Raw genomic sequence first — 23,276 nt, forward strand, 5'->3', positions numbered from 1 at the left:
AGAGGGAGAGAGAGGGAGAGAGAGAGAGAGAGAGAGGGAGAGAGAGGGAGAGTGTCTAGAGGTAATTTGAAAAACAGAGGTTTAATTATTTAGCATATAAAAGTGATAAGCAGATGAATATCATCAGACAGGAATAAAGTAAATGGTATAAATCATGTCTAGCTTTTTGATTCCCTTTTGATTTGGTAGTTTAAAAATCTATGATTGCAGGTTTATATAATGCAGGTAGTTTTCATATTCTTGATCTGTTGTAGCTGAAAGTTGAACAAAGTTGGGGTATACCATTAAACACAGCAGAATCTATATAGAACCAATTCCAATTTTAGGAGGACCCACCAGGGCCAGCCCTGGACTGGGCAGGGTTCTCATCTCAGCCTGGCCAAACCCAAATCTTTTGGAGCCTACCTTTGAACTAAAATGCTTACAATAACTCTGGGAACCTTGCAAATACAGAGATTGAGAAAGCATAGGTTGATGAACAGAGCCCCTACCACCTTCAAACTATTTGGAAGTATATAGTTTTTTGTAATGTATGCTGCAAAACAAGGGTGAGAACAAATTCAGAGACATTCTCTAGAAAAGACAAAAAACGAGCAGGTGAATATCTAATCTCCACAGCAGGGTAAAGCATTTAATTGTAAAACCCCCAAATCCTTCTAGGAGACTACATCTGTCATGGATGTGAGTAGATTTCAGCCCAGCTCTGTCCACCTCTCCCTCTCTGTTTTCCTTTAATCAAACCACTGTTTCAAAACAGGAGATAGTATCATTAATGACTATTGTCTACTGTCTTATAATATTCCTCCAAACATTTTTAGCTACATTGAGAAAATTCTCTCTCAGCCTTTGAAATTAATATAAACATTTATTCTGAATCACTTTGCACATAGCACTCCAAACAGCAATTATTAATAAATAGAACTTGGTACCCAAGATCACTATAAGGACATAACTGATCCATCTCACTCTAAAGAATCGTTTAGTTGTACTGCGAAAATATAAGGCTACTGGCTGTTAACATACTCTTTGGAATTTTTAAAAAATTGATACTATAAATTATTTTATTCAGTGTGCATCTTTTATAACTGAGACTTTAGTAATCTAAAAGCTTCAGAAGGAGAAAAAATAAATTACCATTTTCTGAAGAACTTCGTGTCATGACAAAAGCTTTAAATATTTAAAAACTTGCATATTTAATCCTCTCAACAAACTGTTAGGTTGATGTTATTAAACCATTTTACAGATTTTCAAAAGGGTGAAAATAGTTAACAAATGTGCTCTAAATCAAGCAGCCAGTCAGCGCCAGAGTTAGAATAAAAATGCAAGTTTAGGACTTCCCTGGTGGCGCAGTGGTTGAGAGTCCACCTGCTGATGCAGGGGATACGGGTTCGTGCCCCAGTCCGGGAAGATCCCACATGTCGCAGAGCGGCTGGGTCCGTGAAAAAAAAAAAAAAAAAAAAAAAAGCAAGTTTAACTCTAGGAGTTTATAGTATAAGTTTCAATCAGAAGAAAGTGAGTTCGGTTGCCAATGAATTTGTCTATGACCAAGTATTTCCAAAGCTATTCAACTGACTGGGCTCTTTCCAACTGCTCTGATTTCTCTTGCCCCAGTCCCATAGCAGTCTCTGGGTCATTTCTCTGAACCTAAAAAAAAAAAAAAAAAAGCAAGTTTAACTCTAGGAGTTTATAGTATAAGTTTCAATCAGAAGAAAGTGAGTTCGGTTGCCAATGAATTTGTCTATGACCAAGTATTTCCAAAGCTATTCAACTGACTGGGCTCTTTCCAACTGCTCTGATTTCTCTTGCCCCAGTCCCATAGCAGTCTCTGGGTCATTTCTCTGAACCTAAACTGAGCACTACTGTCAATCACTGTTCCACTGATAAGTTAAATAACACAAACAGGGACTTCCCTGGTGGTCCAGTGGTTGAGAGTCTGCCTTCCAATGTAGGGGACACGGGTCCGATCCCTGGTTGGGGAACTAAGATCCCACATGCCATGGGGCAACTAAGCCCATGCGCTGCAACTACTGAGCCTGAGGACCACAACTAGAAAGTCCACGTGCCACAACTAAGACCCGACACAGCCAAATAAATATTCTTAAAAAATTAAAAATAAAAAAAATAAAATTTATTTTAAATAAATAAATAAAACCAACATACAACTGGGACATCATCATTCACTGTAATCAAAAGGAAGAAAGTTTTCTTCAAACAAAAATGTTAGTTGAATAGAGTAAAATTAAACAGCTTAAATGACTGGGAACAAAACAATTGGCATAAGATTTTTCTTAGTATTTACCTAGTTTTCTAAAAATGCATTCAAAAAAAGATCACATGAAAGAGTAAAGAAAAATTTATTTCAAGATATAAACTCCCATTCAGATTTTTTAAGTTTCTCATTTCATTTTAAAATAGCCATGCATGATCTTTAACATCTTTTGTATGACTGTTACATGCTGAAATAAAATTTATAATGTAATTTAACTTGTCTTACATCTATAGGTAGTATCAACTATTAGAATGTGAACCCCCAGAAAACCATATGTTAAATATGTTGTATCCTCAAAGTACTTTGATATGTACTTGTATATTATAAAAGTTCAATAATGTAATTGATTAAAATTTATATTTTCTATTCAAATAAGTATTTTCTTTGAGTCCCAAGTAATTGTTTTTCTTTCCATTTTCAAAATTAAAAAAATATTTATTTTACATTGGAGCATAGTTGACTAACAATGCCGTGTTAGTTTCAGGTGCACAGCAAAGCGAGTCAGCCCTACATATACATGTATCTATTCTTTCTCTAATTCTTTTCCCATTTAGGTTGTTACAGATTATTAGGCAGAGTTCCCTGTGCTATACAGGAGGTCCTTGTTGGTTATCTATTTTAAATATACCAAGTAATCGTTTAAGACTATGATAAATAATGTGTTGAATATAAATGACTTGCTCATGTATTAATTGAGCTGGAGGAAAGTATTTGTGAACTATATCAAAACTATCTATAAATTTTTGAAAATGGATACAACCACTCTGGACCATCCACTGCTATGGATCTCTTGGTCTGGCATCAAAATTTTGGGAGAGATGAAGCACAGAAGGAAAATATAAAACCTGTTTTATAAATGGGAAGGGAGGTGGAAGGAGACTATGCATGTTTATTTTTTTAAAAATAACAAAAGAGAGGATCTAGTATGAGATAATCAGGTTGTTCCACTCTCAGAATGAACTGATTTGTGTTCCCCCTTAGAGGGATGGAAAAAAAATTAAAGGGTAATTGCTACATAATGATGAATTACTTGCTCTGCATTGTATTTAACTGAACTATCTGCTATTCTTTTCTCCTCATACTGTATCACACATAGTCCAAACCATTGTGAGGAGAGTCCACAGAGGAAAACTAAGTTATATTAATATACCATATACAAACACATACATATGTGTGCGTGTGTTTATATCATAATGTATGCGTGTGTATCTCACTATCTTTTTTGCAGGAATTGAAATACTTTAAAAAAAAATCCAGTCTTTCTTTTCTAGACATTTAATTTTTTTCCTGCTGAAATAAAGCCTTATTTAAATAGATTAGAAATGCTCAATGATACGTCAAACAGTTTGGTGACCATTGGTATAGTCTGAGGGCTTGTGGATATTTTTCTCCCATTGGCTACCATTCAATCTTTTGGTAGAAGAGATTAAGCCGTGCAATGAAATCAATATTAAAAATAAATGAAACATAATTACATTACCAGCTAGTCAGTTGAAATATTTCAAGGATAAATTATACAGTATCTATTAGTTGCATAGCTGATTGATATTTTACTTTTTAAGGGTGAATATACTCATTATTTATTGTTCTGTAACAAATCACCAAAATATAGTGGTTTAAAATAACAACAACCATTTATAATCTCTCACAGTTCTGTGGATCATGAATTAGGTCGTGGTTCAATTGGTGGTTATATCTCAAGATCTTGACACTTATAGTTAGATACTGAGTGGGGTTGCGGTTATCCGACGGCTTGGAGGGTCCATTTCCAATGTGGCTTGCTCAAGGGCCTGGAAAATTGGTGCTGGCTGTCGACTGGGACAACAGTTCCTCTCCACATGGGCCTCTCCACAGGGCTGCTTGGGTGTTCTCACAGCACGGCGACTGGCTTCCAGAGCAAGTAATCCAAAAGAACAAGGCAGAAGTTGTAATGCCTTTGAGCCTCCAAAATCACACATCACCACTTCTACTTTATTCTATTGGTCACTTGGAGCAAGCCCTGATTCAATGAGGGAGGGCAAGAATACCAGCACAGTAGGATCACTGGGAGACATATTGGAGGCTGGTTATTACTATGGTGAAACAGCTCTTTAATTTGAAAAAAAAAAATTTTTTATGTCAATCTTTGTAAAATGTGTTATTCATGTTCCTGCCATAGAAAATGGTGTACTTTATTAAAAAGTAACTTTTGTTATGAGGTCAAGATGTAATGAACATCAGTGTAGTATTGTGCTGTAGAACAATGAAGATTTCAGAGATATCAGATAGGAGACAGAAGTGGTCCTTCATGGACTACTCAGAAGAGGTATGCTATTTCACTGACATGCCTTTGTTCTGTGACCTGAACATCAGGATGATGTTTAAGTGTGCCCTTTCATTAAATGTCCCCAAACTATACTTCCGTCTTTATTAATACATTTTCTTCTCTTTTCCCCAGTGGCAATTTCTGGGCTTTACTGGCACTTTATATGGCTATCAGTGGTTCCATATCTTGCCACTTCAATTGTTTCTATTTCTGCTTGCACTGTCAGCAATTACTTCGCTACAGTTTCCAGGTTCACTTCTTTCTCTTTTCTTGCCATTTAAAGCATGTCTTAGCCTTGAAAAATTCAGGAATTAAAATTTCCAACTCTAGTTCCAGATAATGCCTTCTTAACTGTCCAATCACTAGCTAACCTTTTTCATCTTTTGATTGTCAGATTTTTAAGTACTTAAACAACTAACGTTAGGATATTATATAACCATCATTTTGAAGAAACATAACTTTCAAAGTTCAATAAGGAAACAGCTTAATTCTGCCATCTTCTTCCCCACTGGCACTACTTATTTAAATCCACTTTGTCGGGCCAATTTGTTAACACCTTTAGATGAGTCCTGGGCATAACTTGTCTGGTCACTCTCAGATAATGAAAAAGAATCCTCTGGTAATTTTAAGTTACCAACTACAATTCCCATTCCACAATAATGATCAACTATGAACTTCATTTGCAATAAAAGCTCCCCTCTCCCTGTACTCAACATGGTTCTAGGTGAGAATTTTACAGCAGGAGAGGAAAAGGAAATGACGCACTTCTTTCCTACTTCCCCAGCCTGTATTTCTCCCCTCCTCCCCAGCTTGCCAAAAGAAGTTTCTTATCCTTGGAGTCATGGAAAGAGAAGTAAAGGGCAGTAAGAAACAATAAATATTCTTGATTTTTACTCTTTTGAGCTGGTGCCAGTCTTCTCTTAGCCTGGCCTTGTTTAAAGTTGATTCTTCCTTTCTTGGTACTTCAGGGGGTTCTTGGGCTACCTTCCTTCATTGGTAGAGGAGACAGAATAGCCTCCCAAAGATTTATCCATGTCCTAATCCCCAGAACCTGTGGATATGTTACCTAGCCTGGCAAAAGGGACTTTGAAGATGTGATTAAATTAAGGGTCTTAAGAGGTGAGAATATCCTATATTATCTGGTGGGGCCCAATGTCTTCATGCAGGTGCTTATAAGAAGAAGAGTCAGTAGGATCCAAGACACAGAAGGCAAAATGATGATGGAAGAAAAGGTACAAAGAGGAAGATCTGAAGATGCTACGCCACTGGCTTTGGAGATGGAGGAAGGAGCCACAGCCAAGGACTGCGGGTGGCTTCTAGGTACTGGGAGAGGCAAAGGAACAGATTGTTCCCTGAGTGCCTCCGGGAGGAATGCAGCTGGACCTCACCTGGATTGTAGACTTCTGACCTCTAGCACTGTAAGAGAATAAATTAGCGTTGTTTTAAGCCACTAAATTCGTTGTGATTTATTTCAGCAGCAATAGGAAATTAACACAGAACAGCTGTTCCCTGACTAACAACTTCCACTGAATAAAATTCTCTCTTCAGATTAAAACTTCTCTTTCAGACTCTTCAATCCCAGCTTAAAAGAAAACAATTACAAAACCTGCTTCTAGCATATGTAACCTAGCCCCTTGCTTTGCAATAGTAAAGTCCTTGCCAATTATGTTCTTGGTGATATAACTAAAACCAAGATGTAAAGAGTTCCATTTTAACATCCTATTATGATGATTAAGTCATCAATCTGGGATCAGCATATAAGAAAACCAAAGGAAGCAGTATAGCTTCTTAAAGCAAACAAATAAACAAACAGAAAAAAACCCTCTAAATTAAAAAAGCAGTACTTGATCTCTCTCTACCCAGAGATTATTATTCTTTCTTAATACAAAATTCTAAAACAAGTCAATGATCTAATTTTCTAAACGTATTATTGGAAGTGGCTAGCTGAAAAGAGTGGGTCTGACCATCAGAGAGTTAAAAAAGGGCAGCCCTGGGAAGTAACAGCTAATAGTTCAACTGCAGAAGGGAATGCATTTTTATTTTTAATTTTTTCCAGCTTTACTGAAATATGATTGATATAAAATTGTGAGTTTAAGGTCTATAATGTAATGATTTCAAATATGCATATATTGCAACATGATTACCATAATAGGGTTAGTAAACACAACCATCACCTCATACAGTTAGATATTTTTGTTCTACGAGTTTGGTGAGAACTTTTAAAATCTACTCTTCTAGCAACTTTTAAACGTATGGTACAGTACTGTTAACTATAGTCACCATGCTGTATAGTATCTCTCCAAAATGTATTCACCTTATAACGAGAAGTTTGTATCCTTCTCCTCTTACCCCACTCTCACCCCTGCCCCTAGAACCATCAATCTGCTCTTGTTTCTATGAGTCTGGACTTAGATTCCACATGTAAGTGAAATCATCCAGCATTTGTCTTTCTCTGCCTGCTTTAGCATAATGCCCTCAAGGTTCATCCATGTTTTCACAAATGATAAGATGTCCTTATTTTTATGTCTGAATACATATATATACACATATTTGTATGTGTATATATATAAATATATTTAAATATAAAATATGTAAATATTAAAACATATAAATACATATAAAATATTTCCTTTATCCATCCACTCTCAATAAGAGACTACTGTGAACAACTATATGCCAACAAATTGGACAACACAGAAGAAATGGATAAATTCCTAGAAACATACAACCTACCAAGACTGACTCATGAAGAAACAGAAAATCTGGATAGACCAATAACAAGGATATTGAATCAGTAATCAAAAACCTCCCAACAAATAAAAGTCCAGGACCAGATAGTTTCACTGGGGAATTCTACCAAACATTTAAAGAAGTAACTCCAGTTTTCTCAAACTCTTCCAAAGAATTGAAGAAGAGGGAACACTCCAAAACTCATTTTACTAGGCCAGCATTATCCTGATACCAAAGCCAGAGAAGACACTACAAGGAAAAAAATTTTATAACTGCGGAAAACTACAGACCAAATCCCTGATGAACACAGATGCAAAAATTCTCAATAAAATACTAGCAAACTGAATTCAACAGCATGTTAAAAAGATCATACACTATGATCAAGTGAGATTCATCCCTAGGATGCAAAGATTGTTGAACATATATTAATCAATAAATGTGATCTATCACATTAACAGAGTGAAAGATAAACATCACTGATGCAGCAAAAGTATTTTATAAAATTTTACATCCATTCATTATAAAAAAAACCTCTCAATAAATTGGGTATTGAAGGAATGTACCTCAATATAATAAAGGCCATATATGACAAGTCCACAGTAAACATCATACTCAACTGTGAAAGGTTGAAAGCTTTTCCTCTAAAATCAGGAACAAAACAAGAATACCCACTCTTACTACTCCTATTCAACATAGTACTAGAAGTTCTAGCCAGAGAAATTAGGCAGGAAAAAGTAATAAAAGGCATCCAAATTGGAAAGGAAGAAGAATTGTCTCTATTCGTAGATGACATGCAGGGCACATGAAGGGTTCTGTGTGGAGCAGACAGATGGGCCTGGGTGTCTGGGCAGCTGGCTGCAATCCCTGCCCTGCTGTTTGTTGGCCCTGAGAAAAACATCCCCCTTGCTCCATAACCCCTGAACCCTAGGAATAATGAAGAAGATGATGATGATTTTATATATAGAAAATCCTAAAGACTCCACCAAAAAACTCTTAGCACTAATAAACAAATTCAGTAAAGTTTCAGGATATGAAATCAACATACAAAAATCAGTAGCATTTCTATATACCAACAATGAATTATCTAAAAAAGAAATAAAGAAAATAATCCCATTTACAATAGCACTAAAAAGAATAAAATATCAATACTTAGGAATAAATTTAACCAAGGAGGTAAAAAAATCTGTAAACTAATAGACACTGATGAGAGAAATTGAAGACACAAATAAATGGAAAGATGTCCTGTGTTCATGAATTGGGAGAATTAAATTGTTAAAATGTCCATACTACCCAAAATAATCTATAGATTTAATGCAATTCCTATCAATATTCCAATCACATTTTTCCAGAAATAGAAAAAAAAAAATCCTAAAATTCATATGGAACCACAGAAGACCCCAAATAACCAAAGCAATCCTGAGAAAAAAGAACAAAGCTGGAGGCATCACACTTCCTGACTTCAAACTATAATACAAAGCTACAGTCGTTAAAACAGTACGGTACTGGGACTACCCTGGCGGTCCAGTGGTTAAAACTCTGAGCTCCCAATGCATGGGACACAAGTTCGATCCCTGGTTGGGGAACTAAGATCCCGCATGCCTCACCACACACCCAAAAAAAAAAAAAAAAAAACAGTATGGTACTGGCATAAAAACAGACACACAGACCCATGGAACAGAATCAAAAGCTGAGAAATGAACCCACAAATATACAGTCAACCAATATTTGATATTTGACAAGTGAGCCAAGAATACTCAATGGAGAAAAGATGGTTTCTTCAATAAATGGTGCTGGAAAACTGGATATTCACATGCAAAAGAATGAAACAAAACCCCTATCTTATACCACTCACAAAATTTAACTTGAAATGTATTAATGACTAAAACATAAGACCCCAAACCATAAAACTCCTAGAAAAAGACATAGGGAAAAAACATTTGACGATAAAAACAAAAATCCACAAGTGTGACTATATCAAACAAGCTTCTGCACAACAAAAGAAATGATCAACAAAATAAGAAGTGCACTCATGGAAGAAAATATTTGCAAAATACATGTCTGATAAGAGGTTAGTATGCAAAAAATATAAGGAACTCATGCAACTCAATAACATAAAACCAAATAATCCAATTAAAAAATGGGCAAAGGACCTAAATATACATTTTTCCAAAGAAGATATTAAAATGGCAAACAGATACATGAAAAGGTATACAACATCACTAATCAACAGAGAAATGCAAATCAAAACAACATCTCACATCTGTTAGAATTGCTATTGTCAAAAACAAAAGAGCTAACAAGTGCTGGCAAGGATGTGGAGAAAAGGAAACCATAGTGTACTGCTGGTGGGAATTTAAACTTGTGCAGTCACTATGAAAAATAGTATAGAGGTTCCTCAAAAAATTAAAAATAGAACTACCATGTGATCCAGGAATTGTACTTCTGGGTGTGTATCTGAAGGAAATGAAATCTCTATCTCAAATTGGTATTTGTGTCTCTGTTCACCATGGCATTATTTACAATAGCCAAAACATGGGAGAGCATTAAACAAACTCAAAAATAATCAGAGCTTCTGTGCAAGTTAGCATCATATGGTAGTAGATGTTCATAATGATAAAACTGAGTCATGTTCAAGGGGAAAATAAACAAATGCTATAGCCTAAGTGTACAAACACACGGTATAAAATTGATGTTAAGGGGAATAAAACCAAGAAAAATGTCTAAAAAATGATTGTATGGCATCTTATAGTTTACATCATTTTTTTTCCTGTGAACCCATTTGCTACTCACATGAAGGTGAGACAGTAGTAGCAACAATGGCTTACTATTATTGAATTATTTATGTGTCAAGGGTATATATAACATGATATCATTCAGTCCTAAGCACAGCTCTGTTGAGGAAACTGGGGCTTAGGAAGATTGAGTAACTTGGCAAATTTCATAGCTAAGTGGTAGAGACTAAATTAAAAACTAGAGAGACACTTTAAATTCCTGTAACTACAATACAGTACCACCTCCCAGGTAGTAGACAAAATGTGTATTGTTACACATCTTTTTTAAGGGAGAGATTCTAGAGTTTATAGACATTAAATACCTTACCCCAGGTCATGCAACACATATGCTGAAACAAGACGCCAGACCTCCTGATTTCTCACTGATTTTTTTATCTCACTCTACCTGTCTTTGTTCTTTATGGAAAATGCCCTGTTCCTTAATCACGCAGATATAAGAAATACTTCAATATACCATAGTAGGATAGTGTATTTATTAATCAATCAGTGTATTTTTCTCTTAGTTTCTACTGCACCATGACACTACCTTCTTTAAGGTTAGGAATCATTCCATTGTTTCAGAACAAAATTTCTTTACAGGAGACCAAGGGAATAAAAGAGTCAGATTCTTGGACTTCCCTGGTGGCACACTGGTTAAGAATCTGCCTGCCAATGCTGGGGACACAGGTTCAACCCCTGGTCCTGGAAGATCCCACATGCAGCGGAGCAACTAACACAACTACTGAGCCTGTGCTCTAGAGCCTGTGAGTCACAACTACTGAGCCCACGTGTCAGAACTACCGAGGCCTGCGCGCCTAGAGCCCGTGATCCGCAACAAGAGAAGCCACCGCAATGAGAAGCCTGCGCACCGCCACGAAGAGTAGGCCCTGCTCACCACAACTAGAAAAAGCCTGTGCTCAGCAACAAAGTCCCAATGCGGCCAAAAATAAATAAATAAACAAATTTTTAAAAAGTCAGATTCTTGGCTTTTGTTTTCAAGCAGAGTAGTCCACTTGTGAAACAATAATGATGAAAAGATTTTAAATTGCTGATCAGCAAGGGTGTTTTCTTTTTCCCTTGGCAACTAGATAAATGTGTCAAAGTCTGGTTGGAGAGGAAGAAACATGGCAGGTAGAGGGGTAGGAGTCCTGAAACTAGAGGATCCCACATGGACCGATCACGTGACCAGGAACAAGACCTACTCAAAGAGTCACCTAGCTCTTCACAAAACCTCTCTCTGTCAATACCTATCAGGGAGCCAGGCTAGCACTTTGAGGTCCAGTCTCCACGTAAGAGAGCTTTCCGTTAGTCGCCAGTACTAAAGAGCTTTAATAGGAGTCCTTCTCATTGTGGTCCAAAGGAGACTTCCTCCTGACAACAGTCAGCACATCTCTTGCTGATCAATGCTAGTGATGCCCAAGTCATGGGACTCTGCCCAGGCTGCATTCAACTCCCCCTCCTGCTCAACCCCACTTAAAGTGCCTTATAATGCCAAATGACCGCTCCTCAATGCAAATCCTCACCCAAGGCAGAGAATATGCCAGGACCCCCAGAGAGGGGGTGGCCATATGGAACAGATATCCAACTAGACCCCCAAACAACCCTACTCCCATGCACACAAACACACCAGACCATGTGAGACCGAAATCTACCTGAGCTTTTCTTCCAAAGCCAACCAGTGGTGAAACACATAAAAATACACTAGCTTAGCTTGTTTCTTTGGCATGTTTTATGTGTACTCCTCCCTATTAAGCTATTAGATTGTTAAGGGTAAGGACTATACCCTTCCGTTTTTTCATTACTCTCCCATTACTTGTAAAAGGAGCTTAGAGGCAATTAGGAGCTCACTGAATGTTTGTCTGATGGGCAGCTTGATCAGGGAACCCTAGAACCCGGACAAAATGTGCTGACTATAAAGCAGATCTTCCTATCCTCTCTCTGTGACCATACACTAAAAGAAATGGGAAAGCTGTAATACTGTAACAGAAATCCCTAAGAACATGGGCACTTTGGTTGAATTGCTAATACTTAGGAGTGAGGATTAGCTTCTGGGCCCCTAACTCCCAAAGCACCAGGCACTCCAAGTAGAGCAAATTATCAATGATCCCCACCAGGTAGTATTTACCAAGCATCATCTTCAGCAGAGTATGAGTATCTCTGCCTGTTTCTCCTTCTCTCTTTGTCTTACTCCCAGCTTTTCTTAGTTCACCAATTCCTAGCGTGTTTTGTTTCTTGCTTTTTGTTTTTACATAGAAAAGTATATTTTAAAATTTACTGTTCTCAAGGCTGCTGTCTCAGGGGTTTTGTTTTGTTTTGTATTCTTGTTATTTAACTTTCACAAAGCAATTGGGATTATGTTTTGTAACAAGACTTGTTAAGAATGATATGAATCTTACTTAAACTGCAGGAAGCTGGAGGATATCACCTGACCTGCAAGACACTGGAGACATTTAATGTAAAGAGTCACACCAACTAATTTTGTGCAATTTATAAATTACAATTTTATTCACTTTCTAAACACCCTTTCCACTAAATTCCAAGTCAGGCTCCATTCTTTGTTAGCTCTGACTCCAAAGCATTCTGTTAGTTTCCAGACCTAATGAGAAAGGAATTACAGAGCTTTCATGCTTTCAAAATGCTGCTCTCAAAAAGGATCTCCCTAACACCATACACAAAAATAAACTCAAAATGGATTAAAGACCTAAATGTAAGGCCAGACACTATCAAACTCTTAGAGGAAAACATAGGCAGAACACTCTATGACATAAATCACAGCAAGATCCTTTTTGACCTACCTCCTAGAGAAATGGAAATAAAAACAAAAATAAACAAATGGGACCTAATGAAACTTAAAAGCTTTTACACAGCGAAGGAAACCATAAACAAGACCAAAAGACAACACTCAGAATGGGAGAAAATATTTGCAAATGAAGCAACTGACAAAAGATTAATCTCTAAAATTTACAATAAGCTTATGCAGCTCAATAACAAAAAACCAAACGACCCAATCCAAAAATGGGCCGAAGACCTAAGTAGACATTTCTCCAAAGAAGATACACAGATTGCCAACAAACACATGAAAGAATGCTCAACATCATTAATCATTAGCGAAATGCAAATCAAAACTACAATGAGATATCATGTCATACCGGTCAGAATGGCCATCACCAAAAAATCTACAAACACTAAATGCTGGAGAGGGTGTGGAGAAAAGGGAACACTCTTGCACTGTTGGTGGGAATGTAAATTGATACAGTCACTATGGAGAACAGGAGCGAAGTAAGTCAGAAAGAGAAAAACAAATACCGTATGCTAACACATATATATGGAATCTAAAAAAAAAAAAAAAGGTCATGAAGAACCTAGGGGTAAGACGGGAATAAAGACACAGACCTACTAGAGCATGGACTTGAGGATATGGGGAGGGGGAGGTGTAGGCTGTGACGAGGTGAGAGAGTGGCATGGACATATATACACTACCAAGCGTAAAGTGAATAGCTAGTGGGAAGCAGCCTAGCACAGGGAGATCAGCTAGGTGGTTTGTGACGGCCAAGAGGGGTGGGATAGGGAGGGTGGGAGGGAGGGAGACGCAGAAGGGAAGAGATATGGGAACATGTGTATATGTATAACTGATTCACTTTGTTATAAAGCAGAAACTAACACACCATTATAAAGCAATTATACTCCAATAAAGTTGTTAAAAAAAAATCAATAAATTTTTTTTAACCCCTCTGAAAAAAAAAAACAAAGGATCTCAAATTCTTGAATTTTAAAGACTCCTTGGACCTTTCAAATGGATTAAGGAAGTGCTTAACAGGAAAAGCAATTCAGATAAAAATTAACATTGTTAGCTGGGATGAGAATAGCCTAGAGTCATCTTAGCTCTGTCTTCTAGCTTTTTTTCAGCTCTTGTAGAAAAGAGAATTTAAAATGTGTTAAAAGTCTCTGGTAACACTTTCTTCCATGCATATATTGATGCTTCAGGTGTATGAAATTTGACTAAAAGACTGGGTCAATCCAGAACTTCTGACAAATCACTTTGAAGGACGTGCAATCATCCTGCTTCTTACAGGTCTATCTGTATTTGGAAAACAAATAGTGAATAATGCAATTACTAAGATCCTGACTAAAGTAGTTGTATATATAATATCCATTTTGGTTCCCAAATTAACTTACAGTAAAATCTTCAAATCAGATTAGCTAGAAGTTGATGTTTGCATGACAATGTCCAAGTTAGTTCTCAATAAGCTCATAGTTTCTTTTTATGTTGAAATTTGAGGGCAAAGAATATTGATGCAAAGAGGTGCAGTAAACATTCATAGAAAACCATGGAATTAATTCTGTATAGAAACAGGCTGGCCATTATTTCAGATTTTGTATCTCAAGTTACCATTCTGAGTAGTTGCTAGATTCTATCAGGTATTTTTAATTCTTCAGATTTGAAAGGTTTCCTTGTCACTGTTATTTTTCTGATAGTTTGGTTCAGGCACCAGGCATCTTTCATACTCTGTTTGGAGGGTTCTCTGGAGAGCTCTGGAGCCAATTACCTCATTATACTCTCAGCAGTGTTTCAACATAAACTCCAATTTATAAATGAGGGAAGAGATATGGGAACATGTGTATATGTATAACTGATTCACTTTGTTATAAAGCAGAAACTAACACACCATTATAAAGCAATTATACTCCAATAAAGTTGTTAAAAAAAAATCAATAAATTTTTTTTAACCCCTCTGAAAAAAAAAAACAAAGGATCTCAAATTCTTGAATTTTAAAGACTCCTTGGACCTTTCAAATGGATTAAGGAAGTGCTTAACAGGAAAAGCAATTCAGATAAAAATTAACATTGTTAGCTGGGATGAGAATAGCCTAGAGTCATCTTAGCTCTGTCTTCTAGCTTTTTTTCAGCTCTTGTAGAAAAGAGAATTTAAAATGTGTTAAAAGTCTCTGGTAACACTTTCTTCCATGCATATATTGATGCTTCAGGTGTATGAAATTTGACTAAAAGACTGGGTCAATCCAGAACTTCTGACAAATCACTTTGAAGGACGTGCAATCATCCTGCTTCTTACAGGTCTATCTGTATTTGGAAAACAAATAGTGAATAATGCAATTACTAAGATCCTGACTAAAGTAGTTGTATATATAATATCCATTTTGGTTCCCAAATTAACTTACAGTAAAATCTTCAAATCAGATTAGCTAGAAGTTGATGTTTGCATGACAATGTCCAAGTTAGTTCTCAATAAGCTCATAGTTTCTTTTTATGTTGAAATTTGAGGGCAAAGAATATTGATGCAAAGAGGTGCAGTAAACATTCATAGAAAACCATGGAATTAATTCTGTATAGAAACAGGCTGGCCATTATTTCAGATTTTGTATCTCAAGTTACCATTCTGAGTAGTTGCTAGATTCTATCAGGTATTTTTAATTCTTCAGATTTGAAAGGTTTCCTTGTCACTGTTATTTTTCTGATAGTTTGGTTCAGGCACCAGGCATCTTTCATACTCTGTTTGGAGGGTTCTCTGGAGAGCTCTGGAGCCAATTACCTCATTATACTCTCAGCAGTGTTTCAACATAAACTCCAATTTATAAATGAGGCCACAGAGTCACCAAGAGGTCGAATGACATATTCCGTCTTTATGTAGCGTCTCGGCCAAGTTTAACATTTATCCTAGAAGCCCACATTATCACACTTGAGAGCTTTGCTCAACCCCAGAACGCTGAAGCTAAACAAAAATTATCCATAGTTTACAAAAGATTTCATGGAATTCACTAGTGTTACTAATGGAAACTTGCAAAGACTTCAGATATTTGTTTTGCTAAGCAAATACCAGTTTATATATGGATGTGAGAAGTTTATTAGCATACTAATTTTTTCATCATTATCCCAGAATGAAGTGTTACACAGAGGTGACTTTTAACCCAAATATTTTGTCTTTATTTTAATTTTTCTGATAACATTTTTTTATCTAATGAAAATTTTTACCTCCTTAAACAGATGGTATTAACATGATTTGATATTAATGACTCAAGGTCATTGTTATCAGGACCTCAGTGATTCTGTAAGAAAAAAATAAAAGTGGGCTAATTTTTTTAGTTAAGATTAGTTTGTCAGTGTTTATTGTGAAATTATTTCAATTAATATTTAGGAGAAATGTGGATTCCAGTATGTTATTGAAAAGTTAACAATATCTATCAGTAGAATTCAAAATATGATGTCTACTAAATCACCAGGGGAAAAATTTATGTAGAATAAAAAAAAAACTAAACAAGCATAAAAACTCAATTAAAATCAAGGTTTTTGTATTATTTGCTTACAAAACAAATACAAATGGTTAATTTTCTCTGTGTACATATAATTTACAAAATACGTGCAAATAGTTAAATTACTGTATTAATTCAAAGACCCTGGGATTGGGTCAAAAGCAAAATCCAAATATATGCTCTTGTGTCCTAAAGCAGAGTAAATGTTTCAATTTAAATGTCCAGGAAACACTAAAAATAGGTAATTTATTAGACTATGACAAAAATTCTGTTATTTTATTTAAATATAACTTTTTCCCCCATTTTGACTACCCTCCACCTCCTGCCTCTGGCAACCACCAATCTGTTCTCTGTATCTATGAGCTTGTGTTTTTGTGTGTGTGTGTGTGTGTGTGTGTGTTTTTTAATATAAGTGAGATCATATGGTATTTGTCTTTCTCTGACTTATTTCACTTAGCAAAATGCCCTTGAGGTCCATATATGTTGTTGCAAATGGCAAGATTAAGTATAACTTCTTAAATTTAGAACAATCATAAAATATTGCACATTAAAGGGCTAAAATATATCTATATCTATATATACAAATATCTCCCATAAATTATCATTAAAGAGGCAAAACAACAAAAATGGACAAAAGTAAAAACAGAGGTTTCACAAAAGAAGGAAAGTTTTTGCCATTAAATATTTGAAGAGATGGTCAACGTCATTAGTAATTAAGAAAATACAAATTAGGAATGCTATGAGATATGCTTTTACATTAATTGAGTGGCAAAAATAAAGAAGTCTCGCATTCCAAGTGATGCACTGGATACAGATAAGTGAAATTTGTTCAGGTTTGTGGTCATACAGCCACTTTGGAATAGTTGGATTATCTAAAAAGTTAACTATTCACAAACCCGAAACCAAGATTATTCTTTTAGATATATACCCAAGAGAAACTCTTACAAATGTACACGAGGAATTCTATCCATCCGTGGCTGAGGCAACAGTGTTCTAATAACAAAGCCCTGGAGACAGAGTAACCACTGGACGGGAGAATGGTTAAATACACTGTGTGCCATCTAGTCACGCAAAGGAATATTATAACAGCGGTCAAAATGAATTAATCAACAAAAATAGGGATCATCTCACGAATATAACATTGAGTTAAAAGAGGAAGTACTAAAATATTTCAAAGAAATAATAGCCACTAGGAAACCCATTATTTAGAAAAGAAATGGGATAATGAACACATCAGGCAAGTGGTTAACCTGGATGGAGAGAGGCAAGGAGTAGGATAGCATAGAACCACACACACTGACACCAGGTTTTGTCAGTTTCCAGTTTCAAAGCTGGGTGATAATTTTACTGATACTCATTGGTAAAATTATATTACATTATAATAAATAACATGTACATTTCTCTTAGCTTTGGTGAAGGGAATGCTCTCTGGAGTGTCCCCAGTGGGTATATTTTAGCAGGTGGGTGAGCAGATCTTAACATAAGTCCATTCTATTATTCCACTCTCCCTAAGCCTTTTAAATAGTTTTCTCCCCAGTGTACCAAGGAAGTTCTGACATTTCAAATTCATCTGGTGTAAGCCATATTTGCTACAGGTTTCAGTCAACCAAAAAAACAACCTGTTAGAGCCACTCTCATTTTCTCAAGCTAAAATGTTAAATTAAAAATCTCTGTTGGTTAGTCCCTGATGATGCATTTGGTCTATCCAACTTGATAGTTTTTTAACCCTAATGCTATCCCTTAGGATGAACTGCTGTATTTGTTTCCCAGTTTATGTTAATATAAATAGTTAAATATTTCCACGAAATTGTTCTATGGCATCAAATATTTGGTCATCCAAAGCCTTGCCTTCTATAGTTATTTGATTATAGGTGTCTACAAGTAATAATTTAAATAATTGTTTTATGACTGCATGCCAAGAACAATTAGTGTTCCCTATACAAATTGAATCAATGCCTTTAAATTTAATCAGTCCAGAAAACGGGCAGATAATCCAGAACTAATTAAGAGAATCCATGTTTACCTTTGTCTTCTTCTGGAATTACTTTTATTTCAGTATGAATAAATCACTGCCCCTTCCAAAATGGAAGGAGTCCGATGGAATAAAACTTATACCATAATGAGGGTTCAACACCAGTCTCTGTTTTTGGACAGTTAAGCAGTCAGCAGTAGCAGTAGCTAGATCAGTTTTAATGAAGAGAAATCCATACTACTGTGTGTATACATAACCTTCATCCTGGTGCCCAGGGCCAATTTGTACATGTACCTACCAGGCAGACTGAGGACAGAGACTGGCTGATATCCAGAGAACGTGTTATTTTATCCACCCAGTTACTGAGAGCCCCCCGGAAAATATATGGTCCTTGGTGAGCATATACATGGTACACAAATATCTTCACACTCTGTGCTCATTCCAAGGGGTCCATCTACATAACTCTTCCTCACACTTTCTTGCCACCATTTTTCAATTCTGTTCTTTGGAAGTCCCTGACTATCCAGTTCTAAACTACTAGCAACTATCCATGAATCAGTGCAATGTCTAAGTATCTCTCATTTGAGGCAAAGTGAAAGCCAAACGTACTGCTTGAAGTTCTGCCCATGTGGGGAATTTCTCTTCACTACTGTTCTTCATGGCCAAAACCAAGTGAGGCTGAAATCCTGCAGCCATCCACTTTTCAAGCAGGTGCCAGAAAATCACGCAAGAACATCTGTAAGTCAGGTTCAAGGTTTTTGCTCTTTAGTTAGTTGGTTATAAGAAATGACCATGAGAACACAGGTGAGGGTTAGGAGAGAAGAGATAATGCAGGAGAAGTTGTCAAAGGAATCTGGAGCACGTGCTCATGCAATTTAATTGTGCTTTTTAGACCTTCTGGAACCTCATTTCTTACATACCATTTCAACTTGGTGATAAAGTACTGATCTGAGCACCCAACCTGAAGTCCTAGAGGCTCATATAACACTGTTCCTCTTGAGTAGCTCAAATTTCATAGTCACTTGGTGTTCACTGATTAAGCATTCATTCTGTACGATGGCCCACTAGCAAACCTGGAGCTGTTTCTCAACAAGAGATAGATTATCTTCAGAAGAGGACATGGATTTACTCAAAAATATAGATGTCTATGCTGTTCTTCTGCTACAGGAGCTTATTAAGAGACTCCATATAGCATCCATGTTTACACACACTTCATGTACCAGCTCCTAAGTCTCAAGTAGAAAAGTAATTGGAGTTGCAGGTTGGACTTACTGCAGAACTTTCTTTCCCTGTTTCTACTCAAATGAGGCAGCCATTTGTGTTAATCACACATGGGTCATATTAGCACACAAAAATAAAGAACATATTGTTTCCAAAATCAAAAAGTTTTCTAAATTATTGTGCTTCTTTTGTAGTCATAGGTGTGTGAGTACATTGACTGGTCTTTTCCACTGAAGGGAATACCATGATATGCTACCGACTACTGAACCCTCAAAACTTTACTGAGGTGGTGGGTCTCTGGATTTTTCTGGGGTATATCTCTGACTCATGTATGTCTTAATAAGCCGTTTAAAGTACTTGATGCTCTCTGTCAATCCTAGTCCTAAAATCCTCATGTCAAAAACACAATGGGGGGCTTCCCTGGTGGCACAGTGGTTGAGAGTCCGCCTGCCGATGCAGGGGACACGGGTTCGTGCCCCGGGCCTGCGCATCCGGAGCCTGTGCTCCGCAACGGGAGAGGCCACAACAGTGAGAGGCCCGCGTACCGCAAAAAAAAAAAAAAAAAATACAATGAACAAGGTGACACTCCAATATCAAGATGATCAAGATATCTGTGGACTAGGACTACATTACATCAGAGAGTAGTACAATTACATAGCCCTAAGGCAAGACTGTGAAGGTGGTCTTTTCACATAAAAGTATGCTTCTTATGACTTTTGTAAATTGGCACAGAGAGCAAAGCAATTTGCAGGTAAACACCTGCATACCAGATTCCAGGAAGCTGGGTTGACTGACTTCAGGGAAGATGCTACATCTGGAACAGCAGCTGCAATTGGAGTCAATATCTTATTAAGATCTTAATAATCCAAGATCCATTCACCTTCTGTACAGGCCAAGAGGCAAGTTAAATGGGTATGTGAATCCTTCGAGTCTCTGGCGGTGCTTGCAATTCCCCCAGGGATGTGGCATTGCTTATGCGTCACTAATTTGGTCAGGAGGGAAAGTACTAAGCGCTTCCAAATGGCCCTTCAAATTACAACAGTCAAGTAGGAATTCTTGCTACTGTCAAATCTGTCTATTCCAGTCAAAATTTAGGAATTGAGAAAGTAACCACAAATTACCATGGACTTACCGGGCCAACTGTGATTCAAACTTTAACCAATGCACTATTTGTCACCTAACCTCCCTTAGACTCTAATTTGACCAAGGAATTGCAAGGGCCTTTTGGGTTCTCAGTGATGAGTGTCATTTAAGAAATGCCATGTCCAATAATTCCTACCACATACCCCCACGTTCTAGCTATTTTTTTCAACACTGCATAGTCACTCTATAAGCCATTTTGGGGGAAGGCTTGAAGTAAGTTTCAGTGTACACAATATAGGCTTGTAGCAGCATTTCAGGATCCTTCCTCAGGAGATTCTAACCTCCCCTTTAAGCAAGGGGTTCTACATATTTGGACTTGCTGAGGTCTGGAAAATGGAAGAGAGGCCATGACTATCCATTATAAAGATGACTCAAGTAAGATTTCTATTCTCCAGTTCTGGAGTTTTACATGTTATATAAAGTAAGAGTTTTGTTGACTGCCCAACTACTTCATTCTTAAAGACACCGTGATATTTGAGACAAAACATTCTAAGGAAAACTTTATCTCTGTTACCCTTCTTGGAAATCTGGTTCTTTCAGTTGGCGTCTGTTACTCTAGGAATCCATTTTCCCCACTGAAATAACACAATCACTAAAATAATAAACAGGCTAAAAATTCCTGCCAGTGTTTTAGATTTTTTCTCAGCAAGGCAATACGGCAATACGACATGAAAAAGTAACTGAAATCATACCTGTTAGAACGGAAGAGATACAATTATCTCTTGGATTCTTTATTTTGCTCCACAGAACTTATTTTTAAAGTACACTATTTCCATATACATATATTGATATATAGACACACATACACATATATACAGATATATATCAAGCATAAAATATGCTAGGAAAAAAACTGTTGAGTGAATGAGTAGATGCATCACTATACACCCACAGAAAATAAATAAAATTAAAGGAAAAATCTGAGTGAATTGTTTCAAAAAAGTGACTGGATACAAGGTAAATATTTCAATAGATCTTAAAAAGAATGATTAAGGTCTGGAAGCTCCACTGCTAGCCCTAAGAGAAACCAGGATGCTGATTTGAATTAAGGGGTAGGTGATAGAATGTGGTAGAAAAGGATGGAGGTGGTAGAAAGTGGTCATATTTGGACATGTTTTGAAGTTAGAACTGATATATTTTAAAGGTAGAACTCATAGATAGGGTGTGTATGAACTGGGGAGAATGTCTGTCTAATGTGTTGACTATCAGAAGCATTTGACATCGCTGGTTATCCCTTCCTTTTACGATACCATATTCATTTACCTTCCTGGACACTACCCTCTCTAGTTTTTCCTCATATCCCCTTCTTTGTTTCACTTGCTGTATTCTCCTTTTCTCTTAGACTTCTTACTTTTGAAATGCTCAGGGATAAGCCCTTGGATCTCTTCTCTTTATCCTCACACACCCTTTAAATGAGCTCATCTAGTCTCATGGATTCAAACACCATCCTAATACTTGAGGGATTTCCAAATCCCTTAATTTTCATTCTGATCCACCACCCTAAACTCAGGTTCACATGTCCAACTGTTGACTGACACCTCTGCCTGGATGTCTAATAGGAATGCCAAATTTAATATGTTTGAAGCCAATTCTTAATTCTCACCTCCAGCCCTAACTAAACTAAAACAGGCTCCTCATCCAGTTTTTCTCAAGTTTTTAAGTGGTATTATTACTCATTCAGTTGTTTAAACCAACTACTGAAAAGGAAAAATAAAGACAGAGACATTCTCACCAATCTCTCTCAATTAGACAACTGTTTCCGTTCTGCCCTTTCTCCCCTCACCACTGTATTTTATTCAGAGTTAGAGTGATTTTTAAAAAATAAATCTGATTATATCTCTTAACTGTTCAATATTTCTCAATAGAATCCCATAAATTTTGATCATTTTAATTCATTCTCAGAATAAATTAAAATTAGAACATTATTTGATACATAGGAGATCCTGGCAGACAGGACAATGTCCCCCAAAAGATGTCTATACTGAATCTCCAGAACCTGTGAATATGTCCCTTACATGACAAAGAGGACTTTGAAGATGTAATTAAATGATTAATATTGAGATTATCCTGGATTATCTCTGTGGGCCTAACATAATCACAAGGGTAAGAAGGTGAAAATCAGCAAAGAAAATATGACAAAAGAAACAGCGGTCATGGTCAAAGAGAGATTTGAAGATGCTAATGCTGTTAGCTTAAAGATAGAGGAAGGAGTCAAGGAGTCATTAACACAAGAATGCAGGTGGTCTCTTGAAGCTGGAAAAGTCTAGGAAACTGATTCTCCCTTAGATCTTCCAGAAGGAATGAAGGCCTACTGACACCTTGATCTTAGCCCAGCGAGACCCATGTCAGACGTCTGAACTCCAGAACTATAGAGAATAAATGTCTGTTATTTTAAGCCATAAGGTTTGTGGTAATTTTTTATCTCAGCAGTTAGAAACTAATACAGAGCTGCCTAATAAAAACTGCAAAATGATTAAACTAAATCTAGTAGAACCAAAGCACTGGACTTGAGGTCATAAAACCTGGGCTCTACTTCCACCTCTGCCATATTAACCATAAAATCATGGCATTCCTATAAATTGGAGATAACGTCTTACC

General features: G+C 36.6%; 1 pseudogene; it reads right to left on the bottom strand.

The window, feature by feature from the left end:
* Positions 1-1,560: 1,560 nt before the first annotated feature.
* The window catches only part of LOC129392382 (zinc finger protein 277-like), a 69,578-nt pseudogene continuing 47,862 nt past the window's right edge, over positions 1,561-23,276 (bottom strand).

Source organism: Physeter macrocephalus, chromosome 9 (genome assembly GCF_002837175.3).
Source record: "Physeter macrocephalus isolate SW-GA chromosome 9, ASM283717v5, whole genome shotgun sequence".
Taxonomy (NCBI): domain Eukaryota; kingdom Metazoa; phylum Chordata; class Mammalia; order Artiodactyla; family Physeteridae; genus Physeter; species Physeter macrocephalus.